This window comes from Mustela lutreola, chromosome 14 (genome assembly GCF_030435805.1).
Source record: "Mustela lutreola isolate mMusLut2 chromosome 14, mMusLut2.pri, whole genome shotgun sequence".
Classification (NCBI taxonomy): domain Eukaryota; kingdom Metazoa; phylum Chordata; class Mammalia; order Carnivora; family Mustelidae; genus Mustela; species Mustela lutreola.
Window position 1 is genome coordinate 14485567 of NC_081303.1, and position 12174 is coordinate 14497740.

The 12174-nt window shown below is 44.1% G+C and overlaps 1 pseudogene; it reads right to left on the reverse strand.

Annotated features, from left to right (window-relative positions):
* Nucleotides 1–361: 361 nt before the first annotated feature.
* Nucleotides 362–11783, reverse strand: LOC131815222 (charged multivesicular body protein 3-like; annotated as a pseudogene).
* Nucleotides 11784–12174: the final 391 nt, after the last annotated feature.

The window sequence follows — 12174 nt, forward strand, 5'->3', positions numbered from 1 at the left end:
AGTTTTTAAAAATTCCACATTCTTTCATGATAAAAACTCTTAAATTGGGTATGGAAGTAACATACCTCAACATAATCAAGGTCATATACAACAAGCTCACCGCTAACCACCTATGCAATGGTGAAAGGTTGAGAGTTGATCCTTTAAGATCAGGCAGAGAACAAGGGTGCCCACTCCTACTCAACACAGCACTGGAAGTCCCAGCCAGAGGACTTACCTGGCTTTGGTATCAAGGTAACGTCAGAGCAATCAGGCAAGAAAAAGAAATAAAAAGCACCCAACAAAAGGGAAGAAGTAAAATTGTCTCCCTTTAAATGACATGATCTTACATATAAAAAACTCTAAAAACTTGTTTTCTGTGTTAAGGCAGAAATTTATTAAAATCTATTTATATAGTGTTTTCCAAACAACAAAAAAAGTACAGTCCTCATCAGAAGTGCTTTGAGAGAAGACAGATTTTCTGCCCTTCCTTAAAAAAAAATACTTCTTTTTATACTCCTGAAAATGATGAATTTATTAAACCACCTCTTAGAAGTACAATCTCATTTAGATCTCCAAACCTCTGCAGAGAGTGAAGAGATTTTAACAAAGAGCCTCCTCCAGAATGTAATGCCGCATCACAGAGGTGTAATGTACCTCCTGTCAGAGGAGTGCGGGTGATCTGATGGCCGAGCCAGAAGAACCTGATGGCTCAGGCAGGTAGCCCCACACTGTGGAGCATGGCCAGCTAGGATTGCATGGCCTCCAAAGCTTCTTCCTACTCCTTATCTTCTAAGGCAGCTACTCCTCCTGGAGATTTGGTCTCTAGAAGTATACGAGGCTCATTGTGAGGTGCTTTGCCAAAGGCTCCTGCTGTAATTTCAAAGAAAACTTTATCAATTCCACTTCTGCTCCTTCTTCCATTTCTTCCAGAACATTTATGATTTCAAAAGTATCCTCTACCACCTCTTCCATGATCTCAGTCTTTGAAATCTCTTTGGACAATTCCTATATGGTGCCCTGGGTTGATGGGGTCTTTCCAAGACTCTGAGTGGCCTTCATCACTTCTGTGTTCTTTTGCAGGGAAGGAACCAGCCATTTTCAGACCACCAGCTGGTTCTTTGTCCCCATGAGCACAGAGTTCATGTGAGCTTTGGATGCATAAAGAGTGCTCATGACCTTCCTTGACCTATCATCTCATTAGCTGGAACCATGTAGACATCCTTCTGGCCCTTCTTGGCAGCATCTTTCACAGACTGTTTCTCTCTTTCTTTTTTTCTCTGGATATCTCTCATTTGCTTATCTGCAGCTCTCATTTCCTTTTCTAAACAACAAGATCAACACACAAGAATCAACCGCATTTATATACACTAACTAGGAACTATTTGAAAATGAAATAAAGACACCTCCCCACCCCAGCATTTAGAATAGCCTCCCCCCTCACAAAAAAAAAAAAACCTAAGGGACTAAATTTAACCAAGGAAGTATACTTTCAAACTATAAAAACTGATGAAAGAAACTAAAGAAAACACATATAAATGAAAAGATATTCTGTGTTCATGGATTAGAAGAACTAACATTGTTAAAAATATCCATATTAGTTAAAGTGATCTACAGATTCAGTACAACCCCTATTAAGATTCGAATGGTATTCTTTATGGAAATAGAAAAAAAAAATCCTAAAATTCATGTGGAAACATGAAAGACCCTAAATAACTAAGGCAATCTTGAGAAAGAAGAGCTAAACTGAATGTATCACACTTTCTGATTTCAAATTACATCAAAAAGCTAGAGAATCAAAAAAAAATAGGCATGGGAATAGATACACAGGTTACTAGAACAGAATTGAGAACCCAGAAATAAAACCTTGCATATATGATCAACTAGTATTTGACAAAGGAGCTAATATTACTCAATGGAGAAAAGACAATCTCTTCAATAAATGGTGCTGGGAAACCTAGATATTTGCATGCAAAAAAATTGAACTAGATCCTTAACTTACACTGCTCACAAAAGTAACTCAAAATGGATTAAGACCTAAATGTAAGACCTGAAACTATAAAAGTTCTAGAAGAAAATGAGGTGGCAGGGAGAGATAAGCTCCTTGACACGGGCTATAGCAATGGTTTTCTTGGATTTCACGCCAAAAGCACATGAAACAAAAGCAAAAATAAGCAAGTGGTACTTTATTAATCCAAAAAGCTTTGGTACAGGGAAAGAAATAAAATATGAAAAGGCAATCTGTTGAATGGAAGAAAATATTTGCAAACCATGTACCTGATAAGAGGTTAATGTCCAAAATATATAAGGAAGTCAAACGCAATAACAAACTCCCAAAAACAAACAAAACCCAATAAGCCAATTGAAAATGGGATCTGGCTAAGATATTTTCCCAAGGAAGATCTACAAATGGCCAACAGGTCCATGGAAAGGTCTACCACATTCATCACATCACTAATCATCAGAGAAATACAAATCAAAACCACAAGAAGCCATCACCTCACATAGGTTAGAATGGCTATTATCAAAAAGAAAACAAGTAACAAGTGCTAACCAGGATATAAAGGAAAAAGAATATATGTACACTGTTGATGGAAATATAAATGGGAATGACCATTCTGGAAAAAGTACAGAGGTTCCTCAAAACAAACAAACAAACAAACAAACCATAAAAATAAACTACCATATGATTTATTAATTCTATTTTGAGTATATAGAGAAGGAAATAAAATCACAATCTTGAAGAGCTCTCTGTGCCCCTAGCTTCATTTTAGCTTTATTTACAATAGCCAAGACATGAAAACAACAATGTATCTATCAACAGATGAATGAAAAGAAAATATGAGCTCTCTGTATGTGTATCTCTATATATGCCATTCATATAGTGGAATATTATTCAGCCAAAGAAGGAAATCCTACCATTTGCAACAACATGGATGAACCTTGAGGGTGTCATGCTAAATGAAATAAATCAGGGAAAAGGAAATACTGTATGATCTCACTTATATGCAGAGTCTAAAAAACTGAACTCATAGAAACAATAGATTGGTGGTTGCTAAGGATGGCGGTTTGTAGGGGGTTGGGATGTGTGAAGGTGGTCAGAGGATACAAACCTTCAGCTTTGAGATGAACAATATCTGGGATCTAATGTACAACCTGGTGACAATAGTTAACAATCTTATACTATATACTTGAAAGTGGCTAAAAGAGCTGATCTTAAAAATTTCTCACCACATACACACACACATACACCCTCCCACACATACACAAAGAAGTGACTATGTAAGGTGATGGCTGTGTTAAGTAACTTTACTGTTGTAATCACATTACAATATCTACAGGTATCAAATTATCATGCAGTACACCTTAAATGAACACAATATTACATGTTAGTTACATCTCAATAAAGATGGGGAAAATTTTAAGCAAATATTAATAAGGGGGAGGGGAAGAAAACAAATGCAATAAGGCAAGAAAACAGGAAATATATTCCCTATATGTATGTACTTTTTCCAGGATAAGGGGACAGGAGCCAGAGAGCCTCCCGTTTCCCTCTTCCACCTCGAACACAAATAAAATATTATAATTCATCCCCTCTAGCAGAGCAGAGAAAATTGCTGCCTCCGGCAGGAACTGCAGTCCCCACTAATCTCTGAAACTGTACATTTTTGTAACTATTCGTAACAAATCATTGAATTAATTTCCTTTTTATTTCCTTATGAGAAAACTAAATTACTAATATTATCAAAATGTTCTCCCTCGCTGGAAAATTCCCCTGGTTCTAGTGTTTGGTTTATATGGTTCCATTTGGAGTTGGTTTTAGGACACATGAATTTTTTTTAAAAGGAAATATTCAGTACTAAAGTTGATCTAAGCATTCTCCTCTCCATAGGATTTTTTTTTTTTTTTAGGTTTCTCCTCTCTTCTTCTATTCACTCACTTCTATAATACTGCTACTTTCCATACAGCACTTTCCATTTTCAAAATGTATCCAGACTTTCCAAAATAAACGTTGGCCTCCCAAATACAAACCTAGGGGCTCAGGTGGACTATTGGGGGATACTCCCAAGGTTTTACAAAGAGTAGCTCACAACCTTCTCTGAGCACAGCCTATAGGAGATTGGGTTTACAGATATATGGAGCATTTTTTTCCTCCCTTCTTAGATGGCTTGGGCTGCCATACCAAAATACCGCAGACCACTCATAAACATAGGAGTTTATTTTCTTATGGTTCTGGAGAGTGGGGAACCCAAGATCAAAGCACCAGCTAATCCTGTTCCTAGGGAGGGCTCTCTCCCGCAGCAGACGGCAGCCTTCTAGCTGTGGTCTCACCTGACGGACTGGGGCAGGCGCTCACTGGTATCTCTTATTAGGTCATTAATCCTATCAGAGCAAGATGCAGCCCTAAGGACCCTATTTAACCTTAATTACTTCCTTTTACTTTAAGTACAGTCACACTGGGGATTAGGGCTTCCCATGAATTTTAGGAGGACAGAGGCAGTCCAGAGCACCCCTGAAAAAATCGTACTACAAAGTCAGAATGGACAAACGCACACAGAAGCTATCCATTTCCTTAAGTCAATTACCCAGAGGCAGCAATCAACTGTGAAAACGACGCTGCAGGTTGCGTGGCGGCCACTCGCCACTCAGAAGGTGGATACTACTTTCTCTTGTGTTTCAAAGCACTTTAAGAGAGTTCTAACTCTGCAGCCCCGAGAGCTGTCACTGCCCGGGCATTTTCACATAGATGAGATGTGCTCCTTCTGCCTACGTCCCACTCCACGGGAGCCGCTGAACACTCCTTCGGGAGACAAGCCTCTGTCCTTGGGTGCCTCCCATTTGCTCTCCCTTCTGCAGGGACCCGTGCACGCCAGGCTTCTTTCTCTCCGGCAGACCTCTCTCCTTTCCTCTCACTTGCAACCCTTCAGGATGTTGGAGACTCTCCACTCCCTCTGCAAAGTGCTACCCTAGCACCCCACCCTCACCCCCACCACCGCCCCTCGGCCTCTCAGCTCTGTGTCTGTACATATGCCACCAGCTTCTGCTGCCCTGTGGCCGCCTCGGCTCGCTCCCAGAGGTCTGCCCTGCAGGGGCAGCTGGGAGAGGCTGGGGGTTCAGGAGGGGTTCTCCATCGTGGCGTGATCTCCCACATCCGCTGCTCCCACGAGGGGCAGTGGCCGGTGTGGATCCAGGCCGTGCCCCTGAGGCCTGCAAAACCCCCATCTTCCCCAGGCCTCCTGTCTGCCAGGCCAGAGGACGGGCAGAGAGCTGAGCACATCAGAACCCCTGAGATGGGACTGGGTGAGGAGAGAGGCTGGCTGTGGTTCGCTCCTGCTCCCAGGCCAAAGGGAATGTCTACCGGAGCTTTCCCCTCAGTGCCTGGGGTGGAGCTGCACACAGGAGAAGACAGACCTCATTCCTTCTTTACTGTGATTTGCAGCCCCCTCACCCCCCACCATGGAGGACACAGAACTAGACCCAGGGCTAGGTTGCTGTTAGCCATTTCTCACTTCTCTGAGGAGAGCACACTATAAAGAAGCAGGAAGCATAAAGAAAGAAAATAGGAGAACTTATAATGACGTGCACAGGTTTGATTTATACCATCTGTAAGTCTCCTGTCTTTCCTGCTTTCTTCCTTTCTCTCTCTCTTCCTTCCTTCCTTTTCCCCCAACCGCCTCTGGCCCTCCCTCCTTCCTCCCATGGCCTCGGCTGTAAGAGTTGTCTTGCATAGTTTTTACTAAGTTTTCACTAAACCTATACCCATAACAAAAAAATCTGTCAGGCCAAAAATTAAAATGCAGTCAGTTAAAGAAACACCTTAAGCAGATATTCCCCTAATTCAACACTTTGTTTCTTTTGTAAGCCGCCTGTTACTTTTGGGGGCCCCTGGGTCCCTGGGTCCAAGAAGCATCTGCCTTCGGCTCAGGTCATGACCTCAGGGTCCTGGGATCGAGTCCCAAGTCAGGCTTCTCACTCAGTGAGGAGTCTGCTTGTCCTACTGCCCCTCCCCCTGCCCATACTCTCTCTCTCTCTCTCTCTCAAATAAATAACTAAAATCATAAAAAAAAAAAAAAGAAGAAGAAGAAAAAGAAAGTGTTACATGTTACTTCTAAATCAAGTCTGTAGGGCCACTGACATATGGTTTAATGGGCTCAGAGTCCATCAGCCTGGGTTGAATCCCAGCCCTGCCCCTTCTGACTATGCTCTTGACCAAGTTACTTAAGTTTTCAAAGGCTACATTTCTCCACCTCTGAACATGGTGATCATAATGCCAACTATCTCACTAGACTGCTGTGAGGCTAATCTTAATTGACACATGTAATGTACGTATGAAAAGGCCTGGCATCTAGTAAGTCTTTCACAAATACTGTGTAATATTATTATTATTATATTAGTCTTAAGTTTCTCTTGAGTGCCCACATTATCTGCCTAGAATTTCCCCAGGCAGGTGAGATGTGTGTGTGTTGACTGGCCTGACTTACTGAGTTGTTTGGACCCAGGGGGTGTTTCAGAGTGGCGCCAACAAGGCCTTGTAGGGCACCTGGGGGCACCTGAACCGTGAGGCGTGTGGCGCCAGAGCTTCTGAGACACCACGGTCACGACCAGCAGCTGTCATCGGGGGCATCCGGGACCTCTTCCCGTTGCACTTAAGACACCTCATGGAAACCTGGTGGACAACACTGCAAGGTAATAATCTTCCCTCGTGAAGCAACCTTGTAATGCGCTTATAGAAAAATAACGGGCTCTAGTACACCCACATCTTCACATCATTTTCAAGGGCAGCCTTGATTCCTTCCATCTTTTCATGTTTCAGCCAGGAGAGAGAGAACTTCACTCAGCTTCCTCAAAGCACAGCCCCTTCTGTGTGGGGCTTCGGCAGAGTGACGGAGCCGTAGATGCCTGTGGAATGGAACCACAAGGCTCACAGGCAAAATGAAGTAACACGTATTTAAGCAAACCAGGGAGCCGTTTCTCTGTCCTGACACTCCTCCAGGTCGATGGCTCCCATGCTTGCCTTCTCAGGTGGTCCCCCTGTGCCCACCTCACACGCAGCCGGAAGTGCAGCCCAGGCAGCAGGCCCCACCCTGGTTCTGCTCCAGAACATTCCCACCGGCACTACAGCTACCTCCTCACTCACCCGCGGCACATCCGAGCAACGGCTCACCCATGCACAGAGTCCCCAGAATCGACAAAAATAAACAGTAGCTTCTTATGGCAAGAATATTGGGCCATTTGCAACAGCACGGATGGAGCTAGAGGGTATTATGCTGAGCAAAATAAGTCAGTCAGAGAAAGACAAACACCGTATGATTTCACTCATAGGTGGAATTTAAGATACAAAACAAGTGAGCAAAGGGGAGAAAAGAGAGAGGGGGAGAGAAATCAAGAAACAGACTCTTAACTACAAAAAAAAGGAACAACCTGTTGGTTACGGGAGGGGAGGTGGGTGGGGGATGGGTTGCATAGGTGACAGGGATTAAGCAGTGACATATGGAATTGTCGAATCACTCCATTGTACACTTGAAACTAATAGAACACCATATGCTAACTAATTTATTAAAATAAAAACTTACGGGATGCCTGGGTGGCTCAGTGGGTTAAGTTTCTGCCTTTGGTTCAGGTCATGATCTCGGGTCCTGGGTTCGAGCCCCACATCAGGCTCCCTGCTCAGTGGGGAGTCTGCCTCTCCCTCTGCCTCTCCCCCTCCCTCACAACTCGTGTTCTCACCTGCACTCTTTGTCTCTCAAATAAATATATAAAGTCTTTAAAAAAAAAAAGGTAAAAAATTTCAGGACACTTGACCAAGAAGTCATGCTGAAATGTGCTTTGACAGATAGGCTTTAGGAGAACTTACCCTTCCTTTCCTCTGAAGCAATCGTTCCTCACGCCAGCTGAGCTCTGCCCATTCACAGAGCACATCAGCAGCTCCCTCTTCACAACGATGTGCAGTAAGCAAGCTGCTTATATCAATAATAACGATAATAATAATAATAATAAAAACTTCCATGGGGAGTTTACTTGGTGCCAGCTCCGAAGCCCAGTGTCTCGTATGCAGGAGTTCAGCCGTCATTAACAACTCTGATGAGCTCTGTGGAAAGATGAGGAAACCAACACTTGAGTCCCCAACTTGTGCCCATTTTACAGATGAGAACTCCAGTTACTCGCCCCAGGAGGTGGGATTCCCAGGTCTAGCACCAAGTTCTCCAAGGCCCTTTCTAAGGCACCATCCCACTTTTCAGCATCTCCAAGTTACCCATGGGGTCTGAGGCCCTTTGGGCACCACTTTGGGGGCTCACCGTCCCAACCCAGAAGAGGTCAGGCACAGTGGTCTGTCAGCCATGCCTACAGGCCACACTTTGTGCACAGACACAAAGATGTCTCATAACCAAAGGCAAAGGCCATGATCCCAGTTGGAAATGACTAACGGGGATCCTCTGCCTTTGAGGCCAGAGCTTGAATCTACAACTAGTTAGCACCAGTGCCACGGGCGTGCTGTCTACATAATGCGAACCATGGCATTTGGCAAAGGCTCTTAAATTTGGCACACTCCACACTCCTCCTGGACCCATGAGATAACATAACCAAATGTTTTCTGATGCTGTAAGAAATGAGTGTTTTGCAGGTAGGAGGAAAGGCAAACATGGTCTGTATGAGGGACTTGCTCCATCCAATCCCAAGGGCAAAATGGCTCACTCCTTCCCAACCCTTCGAAAGGTTAAATGGGAGCAAGGGCCCAGATAAACGGTCACAATACAAACAAAGTCATGTAAATAAATGCATCTCTGATCTATGCAGGCTGGTGATGCCAAATATACCATCTGCAGCATTTCTCATGATGAGTCAGTTTTTTTCCCCTGAAATGTCCCAAGCAATGAGAAGATGACCATGTTTACGCAGACCAAGGCAAGCATCATTTGATACTCTTGGAATTTTTTTTTTTTTTTTTTTTTTTTTTTTAAGATTTCAGATCCACAGAGAATCAGTAGCATTTGTGTCTTTCTAGGTTAGCTTGGAGTTGGAAGAAAGAAAGAAATCGCTCTAAAAAGGAATCGGGCACACAGCCAGGGCCTAAGAGGGGACTTGCAAGTGACTGATTTTCAGTGGGTTCTAGTTGCATCTACCATCTAAGACTACTCTCCTTCCCTTTCCCTCATTCACTTAGCGAAAGCCTTACCAGAATCTAATTACGGAGGGAGCTGTGTCAGGAACTACAGATGCAAAGATAGATAAAATACTGTGCTCACCTTAGATACTCCTTATGCTGTGAGAATTTGCTTGGCACGATTTATGGATAACTTCGTAAGAAATAAAAATTAGGAGTCTGTAAGCAGAATCCCATGTGGATGGAGCTTCTTAAAAATTCAAATGACCAGCATGTATCTCTTCGATTGGTAATCCATCTATAGCACGGCTCCCGCATTCTGTGTTATTTAAAAAAACAAAACAAAAATGAAACTTGTAGGTCAAGGGGTCAGCCAACATCTTTTTGTAAAGAGTCCCGTAGTAGATATGTTCAGTTTTGTTGCAACTCTCCACCCCTGCGGTTTTAGCGTGAAAGTAGGCACAGACAGCCGGAGAATCAGAGGGCGTGGCTGTGTTCCCACAGAACTTGTCTGCGGCAAAAACATGCTGTGTTTAGCATGTGTGCTGTAGTTTTCCACAACCTGTTCTAGATGATTCTTACAGGCAACTAAGCTTCAGACCTACTTGCCTAGAAAATATGCGACTTCAGAGGGTGTGGGACCGACCCCACCACAGATAGAAAAAGAAGGAATACTGCTCTTCCCACCCACATCAGAGTGCAGAAAACTTCCTTCAATGCTATCTCTCATTGTGTTGCAAACCATACAATGTTTATGTTGAATCTGATCAAATATTTTGCAGAGATCCATATCCAAGCACCCTTCTTGTTGGAGGTAGGGAGTTTTACTACAGTCTACACTGTACACTCTATACTCTACAGTCTGGTGTACACAGTCTACACCAAGAAATCTAAGTTTTGGGACACCTGAGTGGCTCAGTGAGTTAAAGCCTCTGCCTTTGGCTCAGGTCATGGCTGGGGGTCCTGGGATCAAGCCCCAGATGGGGCTCTCTGCTCAGCAGGTAGCCTGCTTCCTCCTCTCTCTCTGCCTGCCTCTCTGCCTACTTGTAATCCCTATCCGTCAAATAACTAAATAAATTTTTTTAAAAATCTAAAAAAAAAATCTAAGTTTTCCTGAGATCAGGGGAATAAAAAGGGAGAATTCTATGATTATTAGATGTATCACTCCTTCTTAGGATCTGGTGTAGAAAAGAAATAAAGAGCTCCCGAAAGACAGTTTTTAAATTTTAAGGTAGGGCTAAGCTCTTAATTTGTGATTATTATATTTGGTAGACTTAAGGAAAACAAATCAACTTTTAACTATAAACTATTTGATATTCTTTTAGTTCTAAGATTTTGAAATACACTTCAGCTTACTGAGGGCAAACTCACTTGAACAAACACTTAAGAAATAACAACTTTGGAGCTAGTATTCCAACTCTTGCATAATACCCAGTTTTGTGGGAGAAACAATAACAAAAAGTACTCATAGCCTAAGTGATAAATGCTATAGTCAGGGAAACCCGGTGACTAATTCTCTTTGCAGGGGATTGGGGGTGGGTGTGGGGGGAGAATAGGGTGAAGAAGGCAGGGGCAGAGGACAGCCTCCGGGGAGTCCAGGAAAAGCCATTGGGAGGAGGCAGTATTTGAGCAGGGCATTGAAGGGTAAGTAGGAGCTCTCCAGGCAAAGTGCAAAGGAGGGAGTATAATTTGAGCAAGCGCACTGAGTCAGGAAAAGCACTAAGGTTTAAGGAGTCGAGGCTACTCCGACCTGAGGGCAAGATGTCCAGGGAATCAAGGTGGAAGTTAAAGAAAAGCTAACAGCCTGAGGGGAGGTCTGGGGTCAGATACCCCAGCGGTCATGCTAAAGCTTTGAGCTTTCTTTTAATAGGCTAAGAGAAGTCGTTTGCATTTTAAAGCAAGGAATTGACCTAATCTTGTCTGAATTTTAGAAAAATTATCCTGAGCCGAGAGCAGAGCCCCCCTTGAGCCTGTTAAAATGTTCAAAATCTGACCACAAAATGAGGGGTAGTAAAATCTCCCCCCGCCCACCATGCTCTGAGCCCCATCCCGAAGCTAACAGATTCCCCAAATGCCAGGATCCTGGGAAAGTGTCTTCAGGGAGCAGGCCCTCCTTGCTCCATTCCCTCTAGGAGGGGGCAGGGTACCCCCTGGGGCTTTGTCACCTTCCCCCACACACCGACAGTTACAGGTGGAGGAAAAAAAGTGCTATAGAGCAAGCAAAACAAACGAACCAACAAACAAAAGTCCTTTCAACAGGCTGAGAAAGAGACTTGACTCACTGGCCCAGACAGAGCTGGGGCTCTCCTGCTCTCTCCATTCAAACCAGCTCGAGATCACCTGCACAAAGGTGCTTGGTCTGTGGGTAAAATGCATTGGCCGCCAAGGCTTCCATCAGGCTTCCCTGTTTTTTGAGCTTCCTGTTTGTAACATCCTCAGTAATGGAATATGCCCCTTAGGTGTATCTATGATGAAGACACTTGCTGTCCAGTCCTGTCTTAATCACATGCTTTTGTTCTCCTGACTCTCCATCCCTACCTCGAACGCCTTTCCCCACCGTCCCGAGTGCTCCTTCCGGGGCAGTAACTCTGTGCTCCTTCCGGGGCAGTGACTCTGGCCTTCCCGAGTGCTCCTTCCGGGGCAGTGACTCTGGCCTTGCCTGCAGCCTTGCCGCCTTCTTTGCACGACCTCCACTCCCCATCTCAGAGCAGTTATGGGACTTCAAGGAGACCGAAGGAGGAAAAGCAGTGCCCCCTCTGTTGGAAAGGTGGCCAGGTGGGCAAAACTCTCTGGAGTGGAAGCTAGTTCATCTGCAGCAGGCCAGCAGGCACTTAATTAGGACTTCTAAAGAGATTCTTTCAATAAGCATTTATTAACCATTTGCTGTGCCTGCTATAAAAACCCAATATGGCCCAGCAGTGATAAGAATTTGCTCTGCGGTGTCTCCCGCTTCATCATAGAAGCTTCGAGATTTTTCTAAAACCCTGCAAGGGGAAGAATAAAATCCTTCCAGGTCACCTTTAGCACCAGAAAGGGGACCCTTCTCTCTGCCTCTGGTCAGCGGTGTCAGACAGGGTCTCCGCAGAGGAAAA